This window comes from Anthonomus grandis, chromosome 4, assembly GCF_022605725.1.
Source record: "Anthonomus grandis grandis chromosome 4, icAntGran1.3, whole genome shotgun sequence".
In the NCBI taxonomy this organism is placed as follows: Eukaryota; Metazoa; Arthropoda; class Insecta; order Coleoptera; family Curculionidae; genus Anthonomus; species Anthonomus grandis.
This window is the reverse complement of record NC_065549.1, coordinates 22,404,439-22,431,749: the sequence shown is the minus strand read 5'-3', so window position 1 is coordinate 22,431,749 and position 27,311 is coordinate 22,404,439. Positions and strand designations below refer to the sequence as shown.

The 27,311-nt window shown below is 30.8% G+C and overlaps 4 non-coding genes across 4 annotated transcripts; 3 read left to right on the top strand and 1 right to left on the bottom strand.

The window, feature by feature from the left end:
- The first annotated feature begins 16,696 nt into the window (after positions 1–16,696).
- Positions 16,697–16,769, top strand: Trnak-cuu (transfer RNA lysine (anticodon CUU)). Its single transcript has one exon. It is a non-coding gene; the product is annotated as a tRNA-Lys (tRNA).
- Positions 16,770–17,622: 853 nt separating this feature from the next.
- On the top strand, positions 17,623–17,695 carry Trnak-cuu (transfer RNA lysine (anticodon CUU)). The gene has a single exon. It is a non-coding gene; the product is annotated as a tRNA-Lys (tRNA).
- Positions 17,696–19,642: 1,947 nt separating this feature from the next.
- On the top strand, positions 19,643–19,715 carry Trnak-cuu (transfer RNA lysine (anticodon CUU)). Its single transcript has one exon. It is a non-coding gene; the product is annotated as a tRNA-Lys (tRNA).
- Positions 19,716–26,659: 6,944 nt separating this feature from the next.
- On the bottom strand, positions 26,660–26,732 carry Trnak-cuu (transfer RNA lysine (anticodon CUU)). The gene has a single exon. It is a non-coding gene; the product is annotated as a tRNA-Lys (tRNA).
- Positions 26,733–27,311: the final 579 nt, after the last annotated feature.

Here is a 27,311-nt window from a genome sequence, read left to right as displayed (position 1 = left end):
ATTAAAATTTGATACAAAACAGTGAAAAATTCATAGGTATCTTAAATAATTTAAAATTTGTTGACGTCAAACTTTCTAATTTTACATAAGATTAAGTTACTATTATAAATAAGTTCAAAAAATATAATTTGCGTTTAACAATCAAAATTTCTAAGTGTCGTATTTACAAAAATAAGTGTGGTTTTATTGGATTATCATTTTCCATCGAGATATGTAAAAGTATTCTGGAATCTCCGTGTAAATTATAGCAATATCTCATTAAACTGAAAATGACAGAAAATAAAGAAATCGTCAAAAAAATAACATTTGCGTGACATACTTAATTTTTGCTCACAAAGCGTTAAAGATATATAGAGTTCCTCGTTATTCTAGGATGGTATGGATATTTTTAAATTTTATGTAAAAAGATATTTCTTATGTGGATTATACCGCAATTATATTTTTTGTCAATGACTAGAAACTATGTCTGCAAAAATAGCAAGTATAATGCAAGCACTTATTTCCCAAATACATATTTCTCTTGAATATTTATCTACCTGAAAATTATATCAATCATGTTAAAATATATTTTATTTGGTATAAGGTATAGTAATAAATTCAATCTACTATTTAACCAAAAGGCATAAGCTTTTTAATACTGTTACATGCAGATTTTGCCCTAAGCATGTAACATGGGATTTCATATAAATTCGGGCAAAAGTTTATGGGTTTTGGTATCGGCTTGAAAGGGTTGTGTGATTTACAGTTTTATAAAGGGAATTTGGGGTTTGATAGTAATGCAATTTATTTTTTTTAAGGCTTTTGTGGTTTGGTTATTTTTAGGAATGTATTTACCTACCCTATCCTGTCAGCACACCTCTGTGGAGTTAGTCGTATTATGTTTCCTTAGTGTTGGGAACTTTCTGACCTTTGATTTGTTTGTCAAGAGTTTCTATGAGGCCGGTATATGTCTGGGGTATGGAGGGACTTCTAGAGGGTGCTGTTAAGCCACAGATTGCGCTATGAGTGGAGTAAATAAGACCTTTTAGATGGTGATCCGTTAGTGTAGTTACAAATACTAATAACTTACAATTACTTTCTTCTATAGCGGAATCATGTTGGACAAGGTATCCTAATTGATTTGAAATTGGCCTCCCCAGTTTTGCTTGCTATATTTCCCTTCAATTCTTCAAGTTAAGTTTTAGTAAATAAACGTGCCTTGACATCTAACCCTACTAGCCGATTGACAGTAATGACTATTGACACACTTGTTGTTGTGGAGGTTTGGCAGCATTGCTGTTTCCCATTAAAGTTTGGTTTCCATTTGGCGGATGACGGAGCGTCATAAATCAGGTAGAGCGACGTAAGAGGAAAATTGGAATTTCGTAGCCTCGTTGGGAAAATTTTGTTAGTTTTCCATGTTTTAGTATCCGAGCAGTATCATTTTGTTGTGGTATTGCGGAATTTCTATTTTGATAGAGTGAGGCTCTGCGTAGTTTGCACCAAGAGGCAGGGTCAGATCATGTCGAAAAGAGGGAGTGTTAAAAGAGGGTTAGATTGCCATTAAATATGTGCGGACCGATAATAGAACCATTAATAATACCGCACCAGACGTTAACGCTCCATCGACCGTGCTGATAATCTTCACGTAACCAGTATGGATTAGTGTCCGACCAGTAATTTATGTTATGAAGATTTACCTTGCCATTACTGCTAAACGATGCTTCATCTGTCCACAATATTTGTGACAAAATAGGACGGTTTTCTCTAATGAAGTCTCTAAGCCAGTAGCAGTAATCGAGCCTACGTTCAAAGTCAGTCTCATTTAAGGATTGATGAATCACGACGTGATACTACGTGATATTCCTAAATCTCTGGAGATCTCTCTTATGCTTATATGGGGGTGTGCATGAATATAAGCCAACACATTTATAATATTATCTTCTCTTCTTACCCTACGATTTCTTCTCAAAGTTGAAGTTGGTTGCACTTGGCCATGTTGCCTTAAACGTAAGGCTAAACGCCGAAAAACCATTCTGGAATGCCGTCTTCGGAGGGGATAACGCAGTGCATACTGCCTAGAAGCAATCGCCGCATTTTCAAAACATTGAAAATAAATTCTCAACATATCAAAGGCTGCTTCATTCGTAAAAGGCATGATTTGTTGTAAAAATACTTTTAACATAACATTAAATAAAATGGCAGGAACTGTTAAAATAGCGTGATTGACAATTTGGTGTTTTCTTTCATTTTTTTTCAGTTTGGGAGATCATGGGCCTGCTTCGCTTAAATGCGATGTTTGATTTTTAATTTAATTTATGAAATAATAATAATAATTATTAATAAATTATGAACTAATGCATTCTCTCGCTAATTAAATAATTATTAGTAATAAAAATAATAAATAATTATTTTATTATTGTAAGATGTAATATTTAAAAATAATTTTGAACCTCATAATAATTATCAGTATGTAAACCTATTTTATTTTTTTAATCCAAAACCGCTTGTCTAAGGAAAAAAACTCAAGAGGTTCTTTTTCTTAGTAACCTATAAGAGATTACAAAGCTGATTTTTATTTTGATAAAAAACAGTAGCGTGCCAATTTTTAATGTAATAAAATTATATTTTGATCAATATCAACGGTTTAAAAAAAGGTAGACAATAAATTATTTTCACTAAATTATAGAGAAATGTATCCTCTTTTAAAATATATAAAAATTACCATTACCATTACATTTATTTTTTTTGAAAAAAACTCAAAAATGTGCCACCATTTGAGTTATCGCCATCTAGTGGCGACAGCAAAAGTCAGAAATTCAAAACCAAATCAGCATTTTGTAGTGCAAATTATGCTCTTTTATATGAGCCTAAGTCTGCTAAAATCGGTCAAAATAAACGGGAGAAATCTTGGTTTATTTAAAAAAACAATTGAACTTGCCCCACAACTTTACTTTGATAGATAGAATAAAACGTTTTAGACAAAAAATGTAAGGAAATTGTCAGTAAATATGAGAATGGTATTACCGATATACTTTCATTAGATATAATTCTATAAAAATCCCATTTTTCTACTTGGTGTTGGCTGTTACGCCCTCTAGCGGACGTTTGACAAACTCAAAAAGAATTTCCAGCAATTTCTCTTGGCGACTTTTATTACGATTTTTTTTTCTCAAATCTATACGACCAATATTTGTTGTGATATAGACAATTTATAAGATCAGGTAGTAAGTAATCATATTAAGAATTCGAGATTTTACAAATTTTATTGAAACATGGTATTTTATTAATATTAAAAAGTCCAAAAATATATTAAAAAGCTAATGAACATAGTAATGCGGGTCTAAAGATATCGTAATTAATTTATAAATTTATAAACGCTATTTTGTAAAAGAGAAAAAGGTATTTTGAATTGTAATTTAATTTTAAGTTTAGCTTGTAATAACTCTTTTTATTATTAACTTATTTTAACTAATTTTATTAATAACCTAGGACTTTAACAGACGTCAAATAAAAATTAAAAAGATACTTATCTAGTGTAAATGAGTATTTAATGGGCATTTTTTCAGAACAAAGGATCAATGTGTTCATAAATATTTATAATTTTTTTTTCTTTTCTCTGGTTATGATATTAATAATTATCACATAAAAAGAACAAACAGAAAAAGATTTTATTCTACATCTCTAACATCAACTCCAAGCATTTTCAAATTCATCTAGGGGAAATTATTAAAACCTCAATTCATTCTTAATAATAACACTTAACCATATTTTCAAAGTTCCTTGTTTCAAAAAACTCGTGATATTGTATTTAAGGTAAAAACTAAATGAATTTTATTGTCGAGTATTTTGTTTATACTAGTATTCTGTACAACTTCCGAAATATCTTCTTCTATGTTTCTGTATGTATCTATCCAACTTCTCTGTTTTGTTACGTTTTGCAATATAAGTTATATAAATATACAAAAATCATCAATTCTGTTTTCACCCAAGCAACACAAAATAACATCTAAACGATAAAACCTAACCTAACAAGGGCTGTTTTTACTGTTGGTAAATTGATTTTACTTAGTCCAAATAATAATAAAAATCTATTCACCCAGAGCTTATTATTAAGTCCAATTAATTATTTCTGCTTGGCATAAAACAAGGGTTTTCAGACTAAATGATTTTTTTATGTATAGACAATCTATTTTCCACATGAACGTGATGAATCCACGTGAATTTAACTTGTTTTCCCAGAGAAGAATAATGATTTCATAAACCCGGTTGATATTAGTTAACAAATAACAAAAATGAAGTTAATGACTTGTGCCACAACGACGACGATAATATATGAAAAGTTGCTTTTAGATTTTATTGTCTCTAATTATTCAAGTGTTCAATAAAACGTTTTATTCTGCAACATTTTATATCTGTATTTATAAATTTAATAATTTTATGACATTTTATTATAGTTGCTTTGCTTGTCACTAAATATTGATTGATTTGACTGTAACGTACTTCATAAGTAGCTGAAGACCATGAAATATAGGGGATGTTATTTGACACACATTCTTTCCCTATATGTGACTCGCGTCTCCAAAAAACTTGAAAATCAGCGAACCATCGATAATAGTCATAAATATGTTAACGGTCGTTCTCATCGAATGAAAAAGCAGCAAAATTCTTAACACACTAGTGCCATAAGTCCCATATGGGATAAAAGAACTGCGCTAAGGACTAGATCACAAAAGGACACCTTATATTTATTCTGCTTCGGTCAAAGGATCGAAGGTCCCGAGAATACAAAAAGTTCCCACGTTTTGAAACTCGTTTTTTGATATACAGGTAAAATGAAAGTTGATGGTATATATCTCATAATAGGAGGGTTGGTGAATCATAATGATACGTTGATCCAAATTCCACTTTTGACTTGCATTTCTAGTGTGACTTTATTCAAAATGTTCATGAATATAATTGATCACTTTTAAAGGAATACAAATAACTTCAGAGAGTTTTACTAATCTTAAGCAATTTTAATAAATTTTTATTTATCTAAATGGATGAAATTGTTGAATAGTTGATTTTGTGAGAAAGCGCAAAACATTCAACAGACCCCATTCTATCAATAGATATCATTAATTCTGTAGCGGCTTAGGAAAAATATGTACCTACGAGTACAGTAAGTTAAATAATTACACAACTATATTCAGTATTACAGTCTATATTTGACATTTAACACGTGCACTTTTAAATTAAATTTTAATGAAATTTTCACCAGTAATGGGTTTTATAGCGTAATAGCATTATACGTATTTATTTATGAAACATTGCTGAAGAATAGAAGAAAATGGAAAAAAAGGAGAAAATGCATGAAATGTATCTTATTACGAACTAAGAAATTTTCAGTAACTGGAATCAAAATCTTTTTCCTATCATAATTTTACCAAATATAAATGTTTTCAACTATTGATACCATTTTAGGCACAAATCTGATTTTTTCATTTTAAAATTATAAATAAACTTTTATAGTAGTTATCATTTTCCCCAGATATTTTCATCCCTTGTATGTATCAAAAGAAAATATTTTAATATTAGAATAAATAAGAATTTAACAACTCTGTGAAGTAACCAATACTAACTTAAAATTAGCATCCTGCAAATTTATATAAAATATATATTTTTAAGACGTTCTGTCTGGGCAGTACTCCCGAAAAATGAGTTATTTTAGTATGCCACTCCACTATGTAATTTAATATTTTTTCTATTTTTATATATTATGTAATTTATTATCTTTTTTATAACATATGAATAAAGACTTTATACTTTTATTAATCTTTAATTATTTTAAATATATTTAATTACCTTAACAAGAATATTTAGTCATAAAGCCCAAAAACTTTCAGTACGATTGCTTGAAACTTTATCCTAGACATCATCCATCCGGTAGTGGATTAACAGAAATACATACAGGAACAAATATTTAATAGTAAACTTTCCTTTGGTGTTTACAAACTATTTCTTTCTAACTGGGCTTTATACCTTTTGTCGATTTGTTTGATTAGGTGCCTTTAGTGACAGTTCTTTGTTACTGTGGCGACATCGGAAGGTTAAGCCCTTAGGTTAGACCGATCGAAGCAAACAATAATGAAAATCTCAGAAATTATATATGTATATCCTATACTTTATAAGTCTTGCACTAAATATAACTAATCCTATACAACTATTCTATATTATCTATAACTATAAAACTAGATTTCTGTTTGATAAATGATAAAATAAATAGTTGATATAGATACAAGCATACTGGTAAACCTAAAGGGATTTCGTTGTCAAACAATGAGTTATTTATTTTATTGGGTATTACGTCACTTATAGAAAAAATCAATTAAGAAAATACTCTCACACGCTCAAAAATAAATAAAAAAGAGAAAATAGACTTATTAACTTATAGGGTATGAACTTAAATCTTTAATGATACCTTTCCTTACACTTAATTTGATTTAAGTTTAATAAGTTTTAAATACAATAATTTACTTGAGGTATAATAGATTTTTATTATATATATAGGAGCTAAAGTTATATCTTTTAATCTCTAAGTTCGTTTCTTCTTTTTAATATCCTACCTAACTTTGTTATGACTATTAAAATGAAAACCATAAAAACAACGAGAAGACCTACTTTTATAATAAAATACCTAATTTGAACCAACTTTTCGGTAGTTATATCTACTGCCGTTATCAACGCTAATAAAGTTAAATTAAATTAAATTAAAATTTTCTTTCCTAACTCGACAATACTTAAAATACTTTTTTTATATAATTTTACGGTTGATTAATAGCATAATAAACTATTTTAAGAGATAACAAAAAATTCAAAGGTTATTTCTTTTAAAATTAAAGGGGTTTGATCCTAATGTAATTTAATGATAGAAAATATAGGAATATCATTTATTTTTAACCTATAATTAATTAAGAGAATGCCCTATTCTACCAAAAAAGATTATTGGAGCAATAATCTTTATAAAATATTGATAAAACTAGAATTTAAAAATACCAAGATATTGATTTAAAGCTTTCTTCTTATGGTTGTATTTTCAAATAACCAATTGTATCCAAAAGAAAAACAACTTTATAACAATGGAATTAATATTTTTAAGTGGTGCGCTCAAGGTGCCTATAAGAATAATCTAAAAGTATACAAGATGAGTCGGCAGGAACGCACCAAATTCTAGGTAAAGTATTGTACATCTAAAAATATTTTTTTTTTAATTTCAAATATTCTTATTCGATTCTCATTTCTTTTCAAATTGTAACATAATTAAAATGTTTGAAATACTCTATTATTTATTATCACAAATCCTGTAGATACTATTTATTTGGTCCGTTTTGTTGTTCTAAGATGTGTGTCAGTAGCAGTGTGTTTGATGCCTTTGTTTTGGAGTATACACGATTAAAGTCGTACAAAATACCACACATCTATTTAAATTGAGAATATTTAAACCTGATTTTTGTTTATGACTTTTGTAATGAAAATGTTATAGCTGATTTTCAAGAACAAGTACCGTCGACGATTTTCACATAGAAGAAATTTAGACAAAAACGTATTTTTTAACCAACTTTGCGAGACCGGAACTCTGACCAGTGTCAGTATAATACCTGAACAAGCCATAATGCTTAAAAGATGTAGAAAATTTGCTGAACTTGGTAAAAGATGATGCAGCGACCAGCTCACAAAGAATTGCTACTTAATTGGACATAGAAAAGAATAACCAACACGCTCCGCGAGCAAGGCCTATCCATAACATGCACAGCGTCTACAGCATCTACAACCAGAAGATCATGTATGCAATTTTGTCGTTGGATAAATATTATTTATCCTGTTATATCACGCATACTTCTTACCGATGAAGCAACATTCACTCGTGATGGCATCAATATTGCTCACATTGCTCTCACAGTAGAAACTAATTTTCAGTACAAGTTTTCGGCAAACGTGTGGTATGATCAAGCAAATCTCCTCACAAGAGAAAACTACTTATTTTTTGCAAAATGTGCTAAAAGCAATATTAGAAGAAGTTCCTCTAAATATTAGAATGCAAACGTATTATCAGCTTGACGCAGCTGCAACACATTTCACTCGTCAAGTCAAGCAATATTTGGACGAAGAGTTTTCAAAACTATAAATTGGTAGCGATGATACCTTTAGTGGGGCTCCAAGATCTCCAGACCTTATACCACTTTTTACAGAAAAACAAATTTTAGAATTATTGTTGATGTTTATTGTCAAATTATTTGATTAAGTTAAGGGTGGCATCTGGCAAAATAGGGGTATCCGGGGTTTAAAATTACCTCCAGCTAGCCCACGAGAGTGGTGTGGGTAAACCTTACTAAATATGTATTTATAAGCGCCACCTGCTTTACTACCCTCCTGCAATGATAGCCTTAAAATCTTACCTTAATATGGCCCCGAACCGAAAGCAGGAAATATCTCTAGATAATTTAAAAAAAAACCTAATTTAGGTCCGCAAAAGGAAGTATTAAAAAGTAATCCGTAAACTCAGCTTTACTATATTGACAAATAACCTAACCTCTAATTATCAAAGTTCCAAATGTGAATGTGTCAAATGCTAAATAAAGAAATGGGTATTATCATATGAAATTTATAAGCTTTAAAGTTCACTAGAGTTTATAAAAGCAATTTATGAAAGTTAAATTAAATAATAACAACCAGCGGTTTATTGTTAAATAAATATGGTACAACTTATACTATACCTCGCATATACGTTTATACTCAGTTCCCAACAAAGATTATAGCAACAAGATGCCTCAAAAAGTAAAGTAGTAAATATATATACAATAAATTAGTACTAACTATGGCGAAAATAATGTGTGTGGCCTTTGTTTTACACTTCTAATAGCTATTTATGTATCAAGGGCATTGTAAGGACGATAATGCCCGGAAGGTGGAAATAGTAACGCCTGATGGGTATTTGAGTCTAACAATGCCCGTGGTGCATACAATGCTTTATGTTTTACCTAAAAATTGATTTTTATGAACAAAAATAATTTTAATATTAATTAAAAAGTAGGGTCTACCTGTACAGGTAGGTATACGTACCTACTATACGTAGGTATACATACCTACCTACAGAAATTTATCAAGTGACTTGCAGTGATTATTTAAATTTGACTTTGATGTTTCTGTCAGTTAGTCAGTTGGCATTTTCTGTTTAACTTTCCGGAGCTCGCGCGCGTACTCTCACTCCGCAACTATTTTATTTTGTCATTAATTTCGACAATTGACAACCCGCAGCGCTGTAATATTAAGTATCTTTCTATACCGGGTTCTCCTACAGTCAGTACTCATTTGTGCGTTGGTGTGTGCGTTTATTGCCAAAATAATAGCTACTGCGGACTATGAGTCCGCGCGCGAGCGTTTAATTTAAGTATTTTTATGCGTTTTTTTTTTTGTTAAACTTGTTGTGCAATGGTGAGTGTTAGCTTTTGTTATTAAAATTTAAGATAGATTATTATTATTTGTACACTTTTATAGATGGCGTGCTCCTGGAGTCGAGAGGAGGCTCGTTTGCAATAGCTCATGCAAGAATGTTTGGAAGGAGATGATTAGGAGCCAAAGAGTGATTTTGAGGATCAAGAAGATGATGGAGAAGAAGAAAATTTAGAAAGGCAAGATTTGGATAGTGATACCGAACAAGAAACTTCAGAGACGGAAGCCACTGATGAAGTCGCTAGGGGAAATTACCCTGTGTTTATTGGCAAAGATGGAATTGAGTGGGCCAAACATATGACAAAAGGAAATGTGAAAACCAGGGCGGAGAACTTGATAAAGCATCTTCCAGGGGTAAGAAGACCTGCGAAAGACCTAAAAAGAGATATTGACATTTGGAAGCTTTTTTTTACAGACGAAGTACTGAATTCAATAGTCAAAAATACAAACAGACATATTGCCATGAGTAGAGGCAATTACCAACGTGAAAGAGATGCAAAAGACACGGACATATTAGAAATACAAGCACTGATTGGATTGCTTTATTTATCTGGGGTATTGAAATCTAATCGACTTAATATTGAGGAAATATAGACACAGAATGGTACTGGCGTCGAGCTTTTATGAATAACGATGTCCCAATGTCGATTTCGATTTCTGCTAGATCATTTATGTTTTGATGATTTGGCAACTAGAGACGAACGAAAACAGACTGACAAGCTAGCCGCCATCCGGGCAGTGTTTGATACAGTTGTTGGTAACTTTGATTCAGCCTATACACCTTTTGAATGGCTAACAATAGACGAGAAGCTAGAAGCATTTCGGAGGCGTTGCAACTTTAGGCAGGGTATATACTGCCTAAAGTTGCAACAGACAAGGTAGCAAACCCAATAAATATAGGCTAAAAATATTTGCTATGGTAGACGCCAAGACTTCCTACACCTGCAACATGGAGGTTTACGTAGGAAAGCAGCCTGAGGGTCCATTCCAAGCGAGGAATTCTCCCACTGCAGTGGTGCAGAGATTGTGCCAATGAATAAAAGGAACCTGTCGTAATATTACAATTGACAACTGGTTTACCAATATGGAGCTACTCAATTTTCTTCAGTCCGATTCCAAGCTAACTTTATTAGGTAAAGTTAGAAAAAACAAAAGGGAATTGTCACCTGAATTTTCGAATCCTTTGGGTTGTCCATGTTCGCCTTTCGTCATAACTGTACTTTAGTATCATATACATAAAAAAAGAAAAAAAAAAACGTGCTGCTTTTATCAAGTATGCATTTTGACGATAAAATATATGCTTCTACTGGAAAATCAGATATGATATTGGACTACAACTCATCTAAAGGAGGTGTTGACTGTGTGGACAAGCTATGTGCGTCTTATAACTGTGCACGAAATACAGGAAGATGGCCCATGGTTGTGTTCTATTCGTTACTCAATGTATCGGGAATAAACTCTTTTCTTGTTCATTCAATCAATAATAATGAAAGTATACGACGAAGAAAGTTTTTGCGATCTTTGTCATTTCAATTAGTGGAGGGCTATATTCGCCGTCGAATGACGCAAACTATTCCTAAGGCTACGCAGTTGAGAATAAAAGAACTTTTCGGACTGGAAACACCTACACCTGAGCCCCTACCAGCAGGACAACGTGGACGTTGCTCATACTGCGATAGAAAAAAAAAATAGACCTTCTCGTTTTAATTGAATTGTTTTATTGCCAATAATTTTTAGAGATATGCACATTTGAAGGCTGCGGACTCTGAGTCCGCATGCGAGCGTCCTTTCCAAAATACTTAGCGCGAGCTCCGGACGGTTAAATATTTACTTAAAATGGAAGAAATTCCACAAAATATAAGAGAAAAGGCCATAAAAGCGACCGAAAATCTTTTGCCAGTTAAATAAAGGCAACAGTATGATCGGGAGTATTTGGTATTTGAAAAGCTGCCAACGCAATTTTTCAAATAACCGAAACCGTTCTAATGGCATATTTTCAGGAACTGGTTAGTTTTAATAGGTATTGATTTTATTTTAATAGGTACATATGTTTAACAAATTTTAATATTTTTAGTCCGAAAAATACAGTCCGAACTCTCTCTGGACCAAGTATTCTACCCTAAGGTCCACGTTAATGGTCTATAAAAATATAGAAATCTCGCAATACCATCGTCTCATATTTTTTTTAAAAGTTAAGTCGAAGGGATATGTCCCGAAGAAGTCTAAAGTTTTGGAAGGAGAACAAATAATAAAATTTATTAAGAAGGCTCCTGATGATATCTACTTGGTACACAAAGTCATACTGGTAATGACTGGGGTGTTTTTGGAGGTTTAAGACGAGATTAGTTGGTCAAAATGACCATTGATGATACTGAAGATAAAGGAACGGTCTTGGTTATAAAGGTACCAGAAACTAAAACTTCAACTTCAAAAAGTCTTACTACCACTGAAGAAGATTTAGGCGCTTTAAATTTAATAAAAAAGTACGCAGCATTAAGACCAGCTGGAATAAAGGAGCGAAGATTCTTTCTTACCTATAGAAAGAGTCACTGTATAGTACAACCTGTTGGAAAAAATACCATAGGAAGCCCCCCAACATTGATCGCAAAATTTTTAAAACTGGATAATGCAGAAGCTTATACCGGTCACTGTTTGCGTCGCACATCGACAACTTTACTTGTTGAGGCTTCGTTTGAAATGCTAAATCAAGATGGGAAATGGAAAAGCTCTTATAAAGTAGCCAAAATGATTGCCAATTCAGTTAATTCCGAGGTTAATTCCGTATCGACTATTGAAAATTCAATAATGAACAATTTACAAACTATACAAAATAGCGTTAGTGCTACCACCTCTACCATCACAAAAAACACCGACCATTCTATAATGGGATCAGCTACATTTTCCGGGACATTTCAAAATTGTAATTTTTATTTTGGAAATAAAGTTTAATTTTTAGTATTTAAAGAAACATTATTTTTTGTATAAAATGGATGTTTATTCTTTATTATGAGAAAAATAAAATTGGATAAGCAATAAAATTTCCAGGCATTATCATAATGCCCGCTTATATTGCCCTAGGTGTGATAGCAGGTATTATTGCTACCATCACATATTCCGTTTCTAAGGTATTATAAATCAATAATAGGTAGGTAAAACATAAACGGTTATATTTTTCTGTAATAACTGTGGTCCTTGTTCTCGCCCTAATTGCTGACTAGACGGCCATGGGGCTCATCTGGTGTGTCTCAGGTTGGACAGTGTCTGCTGTGGTAGTTGGACAAAGTTATTCAGCCAGTACTACACTCTGTGATGGATTTCAGGATATCCAGAAGAAGCTCAAGTGTGTTCGATGGGGCTCAGACTATCAAATTCCATCAAATCCTTCACAATATCAGTGATGAATTGAACAAATAGATGAGAAAGTCCAAGTGGTAGTTATAAGGGGACAAATAGGAAAAAAAGGAAAAAAGGGAAAAAAAAGAGAAAAGGCCTGAAAACCAAACTACATGTGAGAAACTGAACTGAGGAATTTCTGAGGTGAGCAAAATAATTTTTTATTAAAATTTCGCTTTAAAAAGTTGGATATCTTTATAAACTTAAAAGTAAAATAAAAATAAATGCAAATATTTAATGGGTTATAAGAAAAATTATAGGAATAAGTTGACCATGTGCCATGTGCAACTTACCTAGGTGGGAATGTGGCCTTTCTTGGGAATTTTTATGACAAAATAACACAGGAAACTTTAAAAACTCTTTAGTCTGTTTCTTTAAAACTGCCTTCGGCAAAACTTTAATTTAACCTAAAAAAAAATCAGACCTAGATAGGTAGGTATTTCCTTTGTCGCTCAAAGCGAAACCAGCTGAAGTGTTCAACTCTCAGCTGAAAAATGACCCACTAACCCAAATCTGTCGAAATGGATCCTCTCCAGATTTTACCATGTTTAAGTCATCTGTCAACCTTGGAATCTTACTGAAAATATAGACAATTCCTGCATGAAATAAATAATACTGTAAGTATGTACCAGCCACAATAAAACTTAAAGAGGTCTTGAGAAAAAAATCAATATTTAGGTTTAACAGTTACTTTGTTTACTATTTTATTGAAATGAAGATTCACTACACTTTTCCTACAATAAAATTATGTGAAAAGAAAGAGCAGCGAATTCTGCTCAACTGACTATTGAAGACATCACACATAATAAAGTCTCATTATAATTTTCAGATCGACATTGGCCAAGGCAACCGAAAGATATCAGACACCTGTACAACCTCATAATGCAAGATCAAGGTACCAACGATATCAACCTAGTCAAGATTATGCTTGTAATATGAACTTGATTCCTAATAAATAGTTACTCCTGCAAAACAAAATATATATCTATCCATTAATGTCTATATTCTCTTCTGATAATTATATTTATACATATATTTGCCATTTAAATACATTTGCAATAAATTGGTTATTTTGTAAACTAATCAAAATTTTATAATTATTAAAACCTATATAATTATGGTTGATTTATCTATGGAGATTACCCTTTCTTATAAGCCAAAACCCTGTTTGCTTTCAACTTTTCTAACCACTAATTTAAGACTTTGATAAATGACAGAAGCTTTATTAAATTATAGTAAAATATTTCAAATTTGAATACATTGAGTTAAAGTATTATGGTCACAAAAAAAAACTGGAACTATAATTTGTGGGGCTGGTTTAAAAATTAAGTGTACAAAGTAAAAGTCGACACTCGGGAGGTATTCGACGCATTAGAAATGCGGCAGTATTTCTCAAAGAAAGGCATGAATCACTTATAAAAGCAACAAGAACCCTGCGCAGACAAACTAGAATGTGTTTAGAGGTTAATAGTGTTTTTTTATCATACGACATTTGTTAAAGCAGCGCTATAATTAAAATCACTAATGTAGGAAATTTGGTTGTTTATAAATACGCTATATCTTAAAAACAAATGAGAATTAAACTATAAAAACATATGTTCTTATAGTTTAATTCATTTTCATATGTAGGATACTTATCTATAGTTTGATTGTTTGTAAAAGATATGCAACGCACATCTTAACCCGTAGCTACTTAAGAGATTATAAAATAAATTAGGCTATTTTAAAAACAGGAAGAATCCTAGTCACCGATAAGTGTTACCAGTGTAACTTTAGTGGATCATTCAGTTAAAACTCTTAAAAAAAATAGAAAGCACAACCCCAAGCGTGTTTCCTACAAAAAACTCAATGTTGAAAAAATTATTTATCAAGCAAGCAACGCGAAACTTATTTTTAGTAAATGATTAACACTGAATGAAAAAATTAATGATTAAGACTGGAACAAAGAAGAACGGCTCTACCATAATAGAATATAATATTCTAAAATCTGCAAGTCTCATCTTACAGCAATACAGTCTAATTAATCCAGGTATACAGAGTGATCGGTAATGAATGTACGAAAAAGCAATTATAGGTTAAACTTATGAAAATATCGTTGCTTATCCAAATATGCCTATGTAAAATGTGATTTACCAGCCAAGTTTCAGTTTTGTCTATTTCTGCTTTAAAATCACAATCCCAATCTCACAAGCAATAACAAAATCCTTTTTAAAAATGAACCAAACTTTACCAGATGAACTCGTGAAGTGATCATATGAGGGAACTGGAAAACCCACACTTAATCAGAGACGCCATTTCCAACAGGAATTTTTTATTAATGTCTGGTATGGTATAATTCGTGATTGTACAAAATGTTTTTTAATGATGTTTCCATCAATTTACGACAAAATATGTGGTATATATGTTCGGTAGAGCTCCACCGCATTATTCAGGTACAGTTCAAAATTTTTTATACAAATGGTTGCCTCACAGATGGTTTGGGCGTGGCAGTGAATTTTCATGACCTTTGCGTAGCCCGGATCTGAATTATTTGGATTTTTTCTTAAGGTGTTAAATCTGCCGTACAAAGCATGAAAGTGGCGAACTGAATTTAGCTAAAATTCGAAAAAATCGAGTTCTACTGTTTCATTTTGTTTTGATTCTCTCACGCATAAAAAACTTTGTATCGATATTATTAACAAACAATACTCGTCGCATACAGGTCTTTTAACCGGTCACTGGCACGTAAGAAGCCATCTCCATACTATCGGTATTGTGGACAACCCGGAATGCCGATGGTGCTGTGAGGAGGATGAAACCGTTGACCATGTAGTCAGGGAGTGCCCAGCACTCATGCGCGCCAGGTTCAAATACTTGGGTAACACTTTCAGTGTACCGAGTGACTTAAAGTCCTTCAGACCAGAGAGCCTTATCAGTTTCTCTAAGACCGTTGGGTCTTATAACCCCCGGTGGGGCATGACGGGTCCATCAGGAGACCTATATGCACATTGCACAACTGCCTTGGCAGCCCACTGTTTCAACAATTCAACTCAATACTCGTTTTTGTAAAATGAAGAACATTATTAACATTATCAGGACTAAACAAGGAACATTATTTCAAGTAAGGTAATATTTGGCAAAAGGGTTAAGAAAATACCTGGAAGTGGATGGTGGCAATTTTGTCAATTTGTTAAAGTGATGTTTTCCATTATTAATAATAGCTTAATTTAGTTTAAATGCAAATATTTCGAAAATGCTTTGTTAAACCGAAATATATGTAGTATACCTTTTTTTCTTAAAAATCATCGTTCTGTTAGTTACTTAAATAAAAAATTTTAAAACGGTACTCGTAAGAGAGGTATAGCATGAAACAGCGTGTGAATATAGTGTAACTAGTGCCCTCTACACATAGGGTCAAAAAATAGAATAAAATCATATTTCTCATCTCAATAACCCCCGATTCCCAGCTTTTATGCCAATATATAAATAACAGATTCGAAAATTAAATTTTAACACCCTGTATCCTAATCATGAGCGACATTTTACTAACGCATATTTTGCTCATTTATAATCCAACATCTATATTTAACGAGTTTAACCTAGAATTGGTCTTTGGCGCATTTATTGCCGGCCAATAAATATTTTAAGATATTATACGCTATCTTGGCAGAGATTCCTAATAATATACTACTTTGCTATGCATATTAATATTTTTTATTGGAATTTAATTTTTGATAATAGATTTGTGTTTAATAATATTTAAGATAACTTTAATATTATTATTTAAGATTCGTTATGGTGTTAAAGAGTCTTCTCTAGAAATACATTTTTCTATTAGTATACCTACTCATTTACCTGGCTAGCTCAGTCGGTAGAGCATGAGACTCTTAATCTTAGGGTCGTGGGTTGGAGCCCCACGTTGGGCGATACTTTTTATAATTAGACTTAATTAAGTTACAAATTGAGATATTGATTTGAGAATTTCAATTAAATATAAAGCAAATATACTTAGGAATAACTAATACTGAAATAATAGGTTAATAATCAAATATAAATGTAGATATGTCGTATTTATTTAAATTAAAAAATATCATAAAAAGTAGGAAACATAATTCTCCGCGTTTAAGCGTTGCATAATAATTATTTTGTATGTGCTATTTTATAATATTATTTCTTTTAATTTTTAATATCAATATGGTATTTTTTTACCATGTCTAAATCAAAAACTACTTTGTTGTAATATTTGTTTATTTAAGCGCACGCCTTAATCAATAAATGCTAATTACCTTTAATTTTATTTAGGACAAAATACCTTAAACATACAATTTAGAATGTGCTGCCTATCATAACATCAATATTCGCAAAATTTTCAAATATTAAAAAAAAAGTGTTCATGGTGTTTCACTAAGCGTGGGCTGCGGCTATCAAATCCTATCTATATTATTTTAAACTGGCAGAAAAGTTGAGCCTTCTATATCAGCCATTGTAGGAATTTGTAAAATATTATTAGCAATTTCTTATGGCCTATTTAAGGATAATTTATTTCTATAGATATCATACGGGTAATAGTTGAATATTTCGCTTTTTAGTAGGACTCTCGGTACAATCAAGGGCTGGATAAAATATTCTAGTGATAGTGCTCAGTTCTATTTTAATTGTCGCACATTACAGTTCCTTTAAGAGTTGTAGTTTAAAAATATACGCTATTTTTTAGATTGAGTACTATCACTCTTATTTGCTCTTGAGAGTCGACTATTTTCATATGATTGCAATATAAAGGTCCGACTAGCTCAGTCGGTAGAGCATGAGACTCTTAATCCCAGGGTCGTGGGTTGGAGCCCCACGTTGGGCGATACTTTTTATAATTAGACTTAAGTAAGTTACAAATTTAGATATTGATTTGAGAATTTTAATTAAATATAAAGCAAATATGCTTAGGAATAACTAATACTAAAATAATAGGTTAATAATCAAATATAAATGTAGATATGTCGTATTTATTTCATTTGTAAATTAAATTTTTACTCTACAGATAGGAATAAAAAGGAAGATAGAGGGACAGACAAAAGGAGAATAATAATTATAAAGCAGCATAGTAAAATACAAATAAAATTTAAAAAAGTAGAATAAACACTATCGATTATGATAAAAATACTTAAAATTACCATATTTTACTTCTATTATTATGTTGTTTAAATAAAAATTAGAGAATTGCCAAATTATATATTAACATAGAAGAAAAAAATTAAGAAATTTTAATATTATTGTGTTGTGTTACTATAATATTAAAATTTGTTAATTTTTTTCTTCCATGTTAATTTATTATTTAGTAATTCTCTAATTTTTATAAGCAGTATATTAAAATATTTCATAGACCAGTAGTGGGGGCCATTTTGATAACTTCGTATGAACAAAATATAATTATGTGAACATTGTTCTACATATAGAGTAAATTTACAGAGGCCCCAGAATATATAGAGGCGCAAAATGACTTACCACTGACTACTGTTTTTCTCTGCAAATCAAAAAGATTTGAAAAAGTCGCAAAATAAAATAATGTATTATGGGTCAATTATACGAAATAATCTAGTTTAAGAAATTGGATAACTTAGTATTCCAATTTATTTGAAAAAAGCGTTTATTCTTGCTTTTGTTTATAACTAGACTACTTAAAATAAAGTATCTTTCTTAATATATCTTATCTTTTTAATGTTGAAATATTAATACTGTCTTAGTACTAAGATATGAGGTTTTCAAAACGATGATACAGATACAGATTTCTCTTTAACTTAGAGGCTAGAGCCTCAATGTATACTAAGGCTTCGGGTAAATAACATCAAGAAACTTAGAACATTTAATATTCCAATATCTCTTTCAGAGAAAGTAAACACTATTCTTGCTTATGTTTAATACTATTTTGTTTGAACTGAACTTTCTCTGACTCCTCCTTTGTGCAATGGCGGCACCCAACTACAAACAGTTACGAGAATATGCTATCATAAAAACCATATAATTATAATTATAAGGAGAGCATTAAAAAAACTGATTTTCAAATTGTTAAAACAATTTTTTTTTCACTCAACAAACAATTAATAATATATTTGATGAAATTGCAATTACTAAAGCCTAAATATGGTTTTTAATTATTTTGCAAAGAGCACATAAATACTAAATAGGGTCAAAATATGTTTCCATGGTTGTTTGATTCAAATTAAGTATTAAGTTAGTCACATTAGTCTATTTCAGACGTTATATGTCAAAAACTGGTAAGTGGGAAACAATATTTTCTATCGAAATATACAAAAAATTTCTGCGTTATCCCACTTGATAAGAGAAAATTAAGGAAATTCTCCATAAATTGACAAAAAACGTGAAAAGTTTATACGTGATATTAGTTGCTTTCTTCAAAAAACAACGAACTTGCAAAGTTAGTTAATCTGGTTATAAATAGATTTCCTTAAAAAATCAAGTTTTTGAAAAAATTGTAAACTTATAAAATTAATAGACTACAGAAAAAAACATTATAAGAATAAACATGATGTTATTAATAAATAGAATAAAAATAGTATTACTAACAGCTAAATATGGTAACTTATTTACTTATTTTGAGATATTTTGGATTAATCTCGCACGAAAACTTTAATAAGCTTCAAGTAGTTTTTTTCAACAATTAACTTAAATAAGCGCATATACCAAAAACTGCTAATAATTACCTGTAAGCAAGAGAATGCCCCATTTTATTACTAATATCATTATGTTAAAAGTCAAATATTTTTATCTATCGATTTTTGATTTACAAGCCCGGCTAGCTCAGTCGGTAGAGCATGAGACTCTTAATCTCAGGGTCGTGGGTTCGAGCCCCACGTTGGGCGAAACTTTTTATATTGAAAATACTTAAAACAAGAATTTCAGATCTTAATTTTAGGATAGTTCAATGTTCTAAGATGTATCAATCATGTTACTAGCGTATAGCAAAGAGAGAAATATTAAGTATTAATAATAGGCACCATAAATTTATTTTTTAATTGAAATATTATGATGCGATTTTCTTATTAAAGGTATATATTTTATTAAAGCAATTTATGTATGTTATTTAAGTTATTCATTCAACTTACATTTTTAATGGGAAAAAAATTAAGATTTAATTTTTGTATGACTATAGCAAAAAAGTCCTCTATAAAAAGTAATTAAGCAATTTTTTTTTAATTTTGTAAACTGCTTTAATATACCACCAATAGTGGGTGACACAGGGAAAAGGGGACACTCATAACTTTTTTACTCTTCAAGTTAAACAAATAAACTTGGTATTGACTTCTTTAGTTGATTTCCGTCACTTTCTGTTTAACGGGATGTTACACTAATTTTCTTATTTTAAACGGGACAATTGGTATATTATTACATACTTCGATAGAAAATAATATTCTGAGAACAATGATCCTGCATTTGCTATTTTTTGTTTTAATTTTTAATTCAGTAATTACGGAAAAATCATCTTGACTGTATTTTATTACTTGAATATTTTACACGCCTATTTAAAATGTCCAAGCCAGGATTTTTGGCATTAAATTTATTTTTTTAAATTGCACGTTATTGGGAACAACTACTTTTGAAAGTCGTTTTTATTAAATATAAACGACTTTCAATAAAATAATATAAAATAAAGTAAAATACAATTTAATTTGATTGATTCTTTTCAATAATATGATTATTTTTTGAATCAGCTAAAAAATAAGCCTATAAGAATAAAAAAGTATATCAAATAAATAAACGCATTTTATTAATCAAAATAGCATAGAAGGCTTACATTTTTTCATTAGGAGGCTGCGCTTTGACGCATTCTTCAATCTTGCAGTAACTAAGAAATGAAATTTTTACAATATTTAGAACTTCTTCCTCTAGCGGTTTTTAGAAGAATGTATTTTTTACAGTCCCTGTATAATTTTAGAGAAGTCATAATAAGTGAATACTTACAACACCAGTTTGACGAAACAGTTATTTCTACTCCTGGTCTAATCTCTTGGCCCTCCTTTTTTTATCTAGGAGTACGTAAAAGACCGTCTATATTCTACTCCGATACTTGACATGTAGAAATTACAATAGAGAGTTTTGAAAGCTTTTTAAAATATAATTCCAGAAATTTCAGAAGCGGTTTTAGCAAACGTAATTCACACTATAAGAAAGTGCAATAGATAAGAAGGTAGTAAATTCGAACAATACATATAAATAGTTAATATTATTTATAATAGTTTATATTTACTTATATTAGAATAACTAAAAAATCTAAAAATTTTTCTTCATTTTAATATGCATTTAGTTTAAAATTATTCAACAAATTGTATTGATGAAATTTTTTTTCCTGTTTGTTTTCAAAATCGTAGGTATTATGTTAGCTAAATGTTATACGTTAGGTTAGGTAAAATATGTCGTATTAAGATATTGAAAAAAAATGTTACATTAAAAAAATTATTAGTATATTGTCAAATAGTAATATGATGTATTATGTCAGTTGAAAAAAAAATAGAGAGGCGTGTCATTATTGAATAAATCATAGCCCTCTGTGTCATTTTTATTGACTTTAGTTCATTAATGCGTTCACTTATGTGACTTTAACTATTAAAAAAATAATTACATGAAATTATTGGGAAAAACAAAGTATATTTTAAAAGTAGTTGCTTCCAATAACGTGCTATGTGAAAACCATTTTTCCGTGATTACTTGACTAAAAATTAAAACTTTCAATGCATTCATAGCACCCTATTTTAGAATTTAAAAAAAAAAATTATATTGATATGAAATTTAATAATAATAATACCAATTCAATTATTAATAATAATAATAATTAGTATTATTATTATTATTATTATTATTATTATTAATAATAATATTATTATTATTATTAAATTTCATACCAAACGGCAATAGCACTTCCCCCTGGGAAAGGAAGGATCATTCACTTATCCCAGACATCTCAGATATTAGAAGGATGAAGCTCTGATGGAGTCCTTTCCATGTTGTCGGACTCTGTTTTTTACCTTGAATAGGAAATAATAAACTTAGACTAAAATTAAATGATACAGGTATGTTTTATTAACTAGGTGACGTTATCGTGGATAATAGTACCGAATTCTGCATTAGCTTATACATTAGGGCAGAGCAATGGTTATAGGTAAAAAAAATCCTTTTTTTATCTAGCCTGAGTTCGGAATAATTGCCTTTTAGTTAGTTAAGTAAATTGGTGAATTTGTGTCAAAATATATTTGGTCCTTCAGGTTCATTTTTTTATTTTAAAATCGCGAAAAATCTAAAAAAATGCAATTTTTGTTGCAGCTCTTTGCTTGTTTTTTTTTTATATAAAAAATAATAACTTTATTAATAAAAAAAAAACAACCCAGAATCCACCACGAGGAGGTAGCTGCAAACCGGATTCCACCCTCTCCCTCCCCCTCCCATTAGTCTAAAAACCTACTAAGTAAAATCTTTTTTTGTCTCCATCTGAGGTATAGCTTTTCTAGAAGCAATTTTTGCTCGAATAAAGCCATCTCTAGCCGTATTTCCACATACTGATGTAGACGCTTTAGTCACCATCTTAATATGTCGTTCGACTGCCTGAGTGTGGCATGGGAAATTTAGAATTTCTATGGCATCGGGTACATTAGCAACCATTTCTCTAAGATTTATTTCTGACATGCCTTTTGTCAATGGAGGCTCCGTAACTTCATCTGATTGCCAATCAATAAGCTCTGTATAATCGGTAGCATCAAAGTTCAGTTTTGGCACTTTAAAATCACGAAGCTGGTGATTAGTTTTAGAACTACGACATTTTAAAATTCGGCGCAAGGCCAACTCTCTAATGTGCTTTCTGTCATCTCCCAGCATTGCAATTAAAATGTTTTCTGAATGGGCAAAAAATGCGTTTCTTTGGATAACTTTATTTACAATGTTTTTAAATTTTGTCGGTAAATATCGAGAAGCTTGAATTAAATGGAATAAATGTTTGTGTCCATACTTGCAGGTTTGTGCTTTATCATGAACCAGGTTGTAGCATATACCTTAACAACAAACTCGGCTAATATATTTATTTCAGTCGATGGTTGTTCTATTGTAACATACAGTCTTAATATTCTGTTAGCTGTTGTCAACTATCGTGCATCCCATGCTTTCTTCCTGGTTGTTTAGCGCTCAACTGAGAGGAAATCTTACCTTCTCCTATTGCTAAAACCATTTCATATAAGTACTTTTGGTCTGTACTTAAATCGATAAAATTTATTGGAGGCAATTTGAAGTCAAGTTTAATAATCCGAAATGGCACAACCGGATTTTTTTCACAATTACCTAGCTGCTTTCCTATGGGACCAGTAAATCCTCTAGGATCATTGGTCTTACCATCTATTTCTAGAACTAAGTGACGAAGGGGAAGCTCATTACAGTGCAACAGACATATAAACCAATAAACTGGTTTTCCTAAGCATACTTCTAACTGTTTTATAACACCATTCTTAAACCCTGTATTTACAACTGTGCCATCACATCCTACAACCGAAATGTTGTTAAAATTTTCACCAAAATGATTTTGAAGAAAATTAAAAAAAACTTGTCTTGATACTACTGGCACTCCCGGAAGTAGGCGTCATATGACCTAAGTAAATTGAACCTGGCTCTGCAACAAGAACTACATGTTCCTCGGTTATTTGCTTATTGTGATACGAAGATCCGATTTTCTCAACCACCAGAGTCTTATCCTTTCTACCGTCGAAGTAAATTCCGGAAATTTCTTTTAGCTGGTCCCTCTCCATTTTAGCTAAATTATCCCTACGTCTTTTTCTTTCTCTTCTAATTTTACTTCTATCGATTATTAGGGATGGGTCCTCATCACTTACTAAATTAAAATCTTTAAGTACAGCATTTACCAGGAGAGACGCATTTCGATTTGAGAGTCCACCCCCTGTCACATACCTCAGCCACATTAGATAAAACTAATCCTTTTTTGTAATGCATTCTTGAAGACGTTGATGCTTGTGACTCTTGAGACTTAGCACAATCGGCAGATTCTTTGTTATAGATCGGGTTGCAGTAGTCGTCCTCTGTTTCTTCATTTTCATTTTGAATCCTAATACAGTCTAAATTCAAGTTTTTACTTTTTTCAATTTTCTTCTCAAATCTTTTTTTTAAGCTCTTTTCTTTCTAAAGTCTTTAAAACTGCCTTGGTTGTTTTAATATCAATTTTGCCAATCACCATTTGTCTTGCACCCCTCTGGTCTTGTAAAAATCTCGTTCTATAACAGGAATCTTTACTTTGCACTGACACAAACCAAAACTGGCACATTTGGATAGAGAAATGTCGAATAGCTTTAAGCTATTTTCCTGAAATATTTTAATTTTATTTCCTAGTTTATTTTTTTTACTACCTTATACTTTTCATTATAGTCTTTTATTTTCTGAATTATTCTTTGGTCTGAAGCAATATAAATAAAGAGAAGCCTTTTGATAAATGTCTTTAATGTCAATAATAACTTTTTTACAAATGTCTAACACGCTTGGATCTTTGTTGCCCTTATCTTTAAAACGTTCACGATACCACAAGAACAACTTTAAAACATCAGAATATGTTGGAAGGACATTACCACTAAGTTCACTTGGTGTCCCAACTATTTCGCACTGCACTCGCGTTTTCGGCATTTTAAAAATGTTAGCACTGAAATAACTTAATACAAAACTGTATTTAATCACAAACACGTATGTCGCAGTCAGTCCCGTTGCGTAAACTAATTCGGTAAATTAAATTACTAAAACAAAAGCCTCCTACGCGCGCCTCCCCCTTCCACGACAAAGTAAACAAAGACGGGATTGATCAGACAAGTCCTTGCTGGTTTGTTCATGAAAATATTACATGAAAATAGGAACCTAAAAATATTTTCGCGAAGCGTTAATTCTTTTTTATAGGTATTTGACGAATATTTTGTTCCTATTTTGCACTCAGGGATGCCCAAAACCCAAAAAATCATTAAATAAAAAATATTTAAAAAATTGGATTTTCCAAAGTTTTCTAAATTTTTGCATTCAAAAAGGAACCTGAAGACGTCATCGCACAATGAAAATTTTATTTTAAATTAAATTATAACCTTAAAAGGCAACTATTCGACACCCGGGGATAAGATGTTTTAAATTTTTTTTTATTGCTCCGCCCTATTATACATCCTTTCCTTAAGATTAAGCAGTTTCATATATTTGATCAGGATTTTTGGTATTACTCCTGTTGTTGACACAATAATTGGGATTGTCCCCACTTCTCTCATTTCCCATTGTCTTCGAATCTGATGTTCTAGATCTCTGTACTTAACAATCTTCTTTAATTCATCAATTATATTTTGCTCTTAGGTGGTTATTATTAGGAATAGCTACGTCAATAAGGGTTGTCTTCCTAGAAGGTTTATCGATTAGTATTAGATCAGGCCTATTGTACTTGTTGCTCTGTAAGTACAATGCGATCCCAATACAATTTATGTTGCTTATTTTCAAGAACTGGTTTCGGCCTATAGTTATAATATGGTACCTTGGCTGCTGATAAGAGGTTTAGTTTTTCTGCGAGCTCTTGATGCAGTATTATTATTAATATAATTATTATTATGGTATATTTTAAGTTACTTTTTTTTGCCACGTAGGAAGAACAGAGCTTGCATCTGGAAAGTTGAAAAAGTCTGATACATTTACCTTATTATTTTATTTTATTGTCCTGTTTAGTATTGCTTATATATTTATACTTTTTTATAAGGTGAATCAAAACGTTATTATTATTATTATGTTAAATTTGGATTACGATTCTTAATCTCAGGGTCGTGGGTTCGAGCCTTACGTTGGACGACACTTGTTTCTTGACAACAACCGCTCATAAATATTCTCGCCACCCTATACAAAGAAACAATGCTTTTAGTGAAGTAATTTCACTTAATTTATAAAGTATTATTTTAAATGCATTTTAATTTTAATTTTAATTTTGTAGTCTATACAATAACGTGTCTGCAATACAGTTTACATACTGAAAAATGTTTTTCAGGAATATTTTTTTTTCAAGTTCCTGGCTAATATTTTTTCATCGTGATGCCGATATTCAGCTTTAATATATAAGAGTCAAGATCTAAAATTTTTAATATTATAATATAATTTTCATTATACTGTTTTTTTTTTGTACCGCACTGATGGCTAAAATACAGATATACAGAAAAGTAAACTAAAAAGAGAACTTTTATTCTATATTCTACCTCAGTTTTGATCTACACGTTTTACTTCTGTTGCTGAAGCAAAAATATCACCTTGGACATAAATTTAAAATCAATACGGAAACCTATTTTACCGGACAAGCAATTTATTGGCAGCATTGCTTATTTTACGTCACAACATTTGTACAAATAAAATAGACTAGGTATAAAAAAATATAGCATTTTGTCCTGTTCCAGAAATAGATTTTTTTTTTGCCGCCCGCGTGTGTTAGTCACGTATAATGTAGGTGGACTATAGTGAAAAATCCTTTTTCCAGATTTATAATAAAATATAATATTTTAAAATAACAACAAATAATCCTCTATAATATCTTAAATTAAGTTATAATAATAAAATACCTTAATTACGTGAAAGCCATTTGAATTGACAAAAGCTCTTTGAAAACTATATTTTTAATCTCTTTAAGTGTGATATATTTACATGATCTATTTCTCGCTACATACAGGCCAGCATTATAATTAGTACTTTTTGTTTCCAGTAAGTAACTATTTTAAAACTTATCTTAAATTATAACTAAAATATATTGAAATATAAAAAGTATCGCCCAACGTGGGGCTCGAACCCACGACCCTGAGATTAAGAGTCTCATGCTCTACCGACTGAGCTAGCCGGGCTTATATATTAAGAACAGGTAGATAAAAATAGTCGACTTACTAGTAAATAATAGTTACAGCACATACCGCCTTGTAAAGCAGGGATAACTATATTAAAAAAATGCTAAAATTTGCAGATTTTACATTTAGTTAATATAATTTTACATAAGGAAATAGCATAATCTTAGAGGGTTACATGCTTTCACTGATGACATATCTTGGAGTATTAGGCGATTTTATCAAGAAGGTTATTCTAATAGTATCATATCCAACAGGAAAATGAACAATCAAAATCCTTGTTAAGTTTTCAAAAAGAATTGCTTACAATCTCATAATTTTTAATTGTATAATCATTATATTAAGGAAGAATCGAATTTTTCCAGAAACTTTTCTACGACAATAGTGGGGCGTCACCATATGATAAGAAATAACGAGTTACATATCGAAAATATAACATGACAATCACCGCCTCATACAAAAGTACATCATATTATAGGAATAATACAGATAAGAAAAAATGACGTCATTCGTAGGTCACTTTTTATAAGTGACTTAAGAATATTTAATATAACTGACAAAATACTTCTCTTAAAAATATTT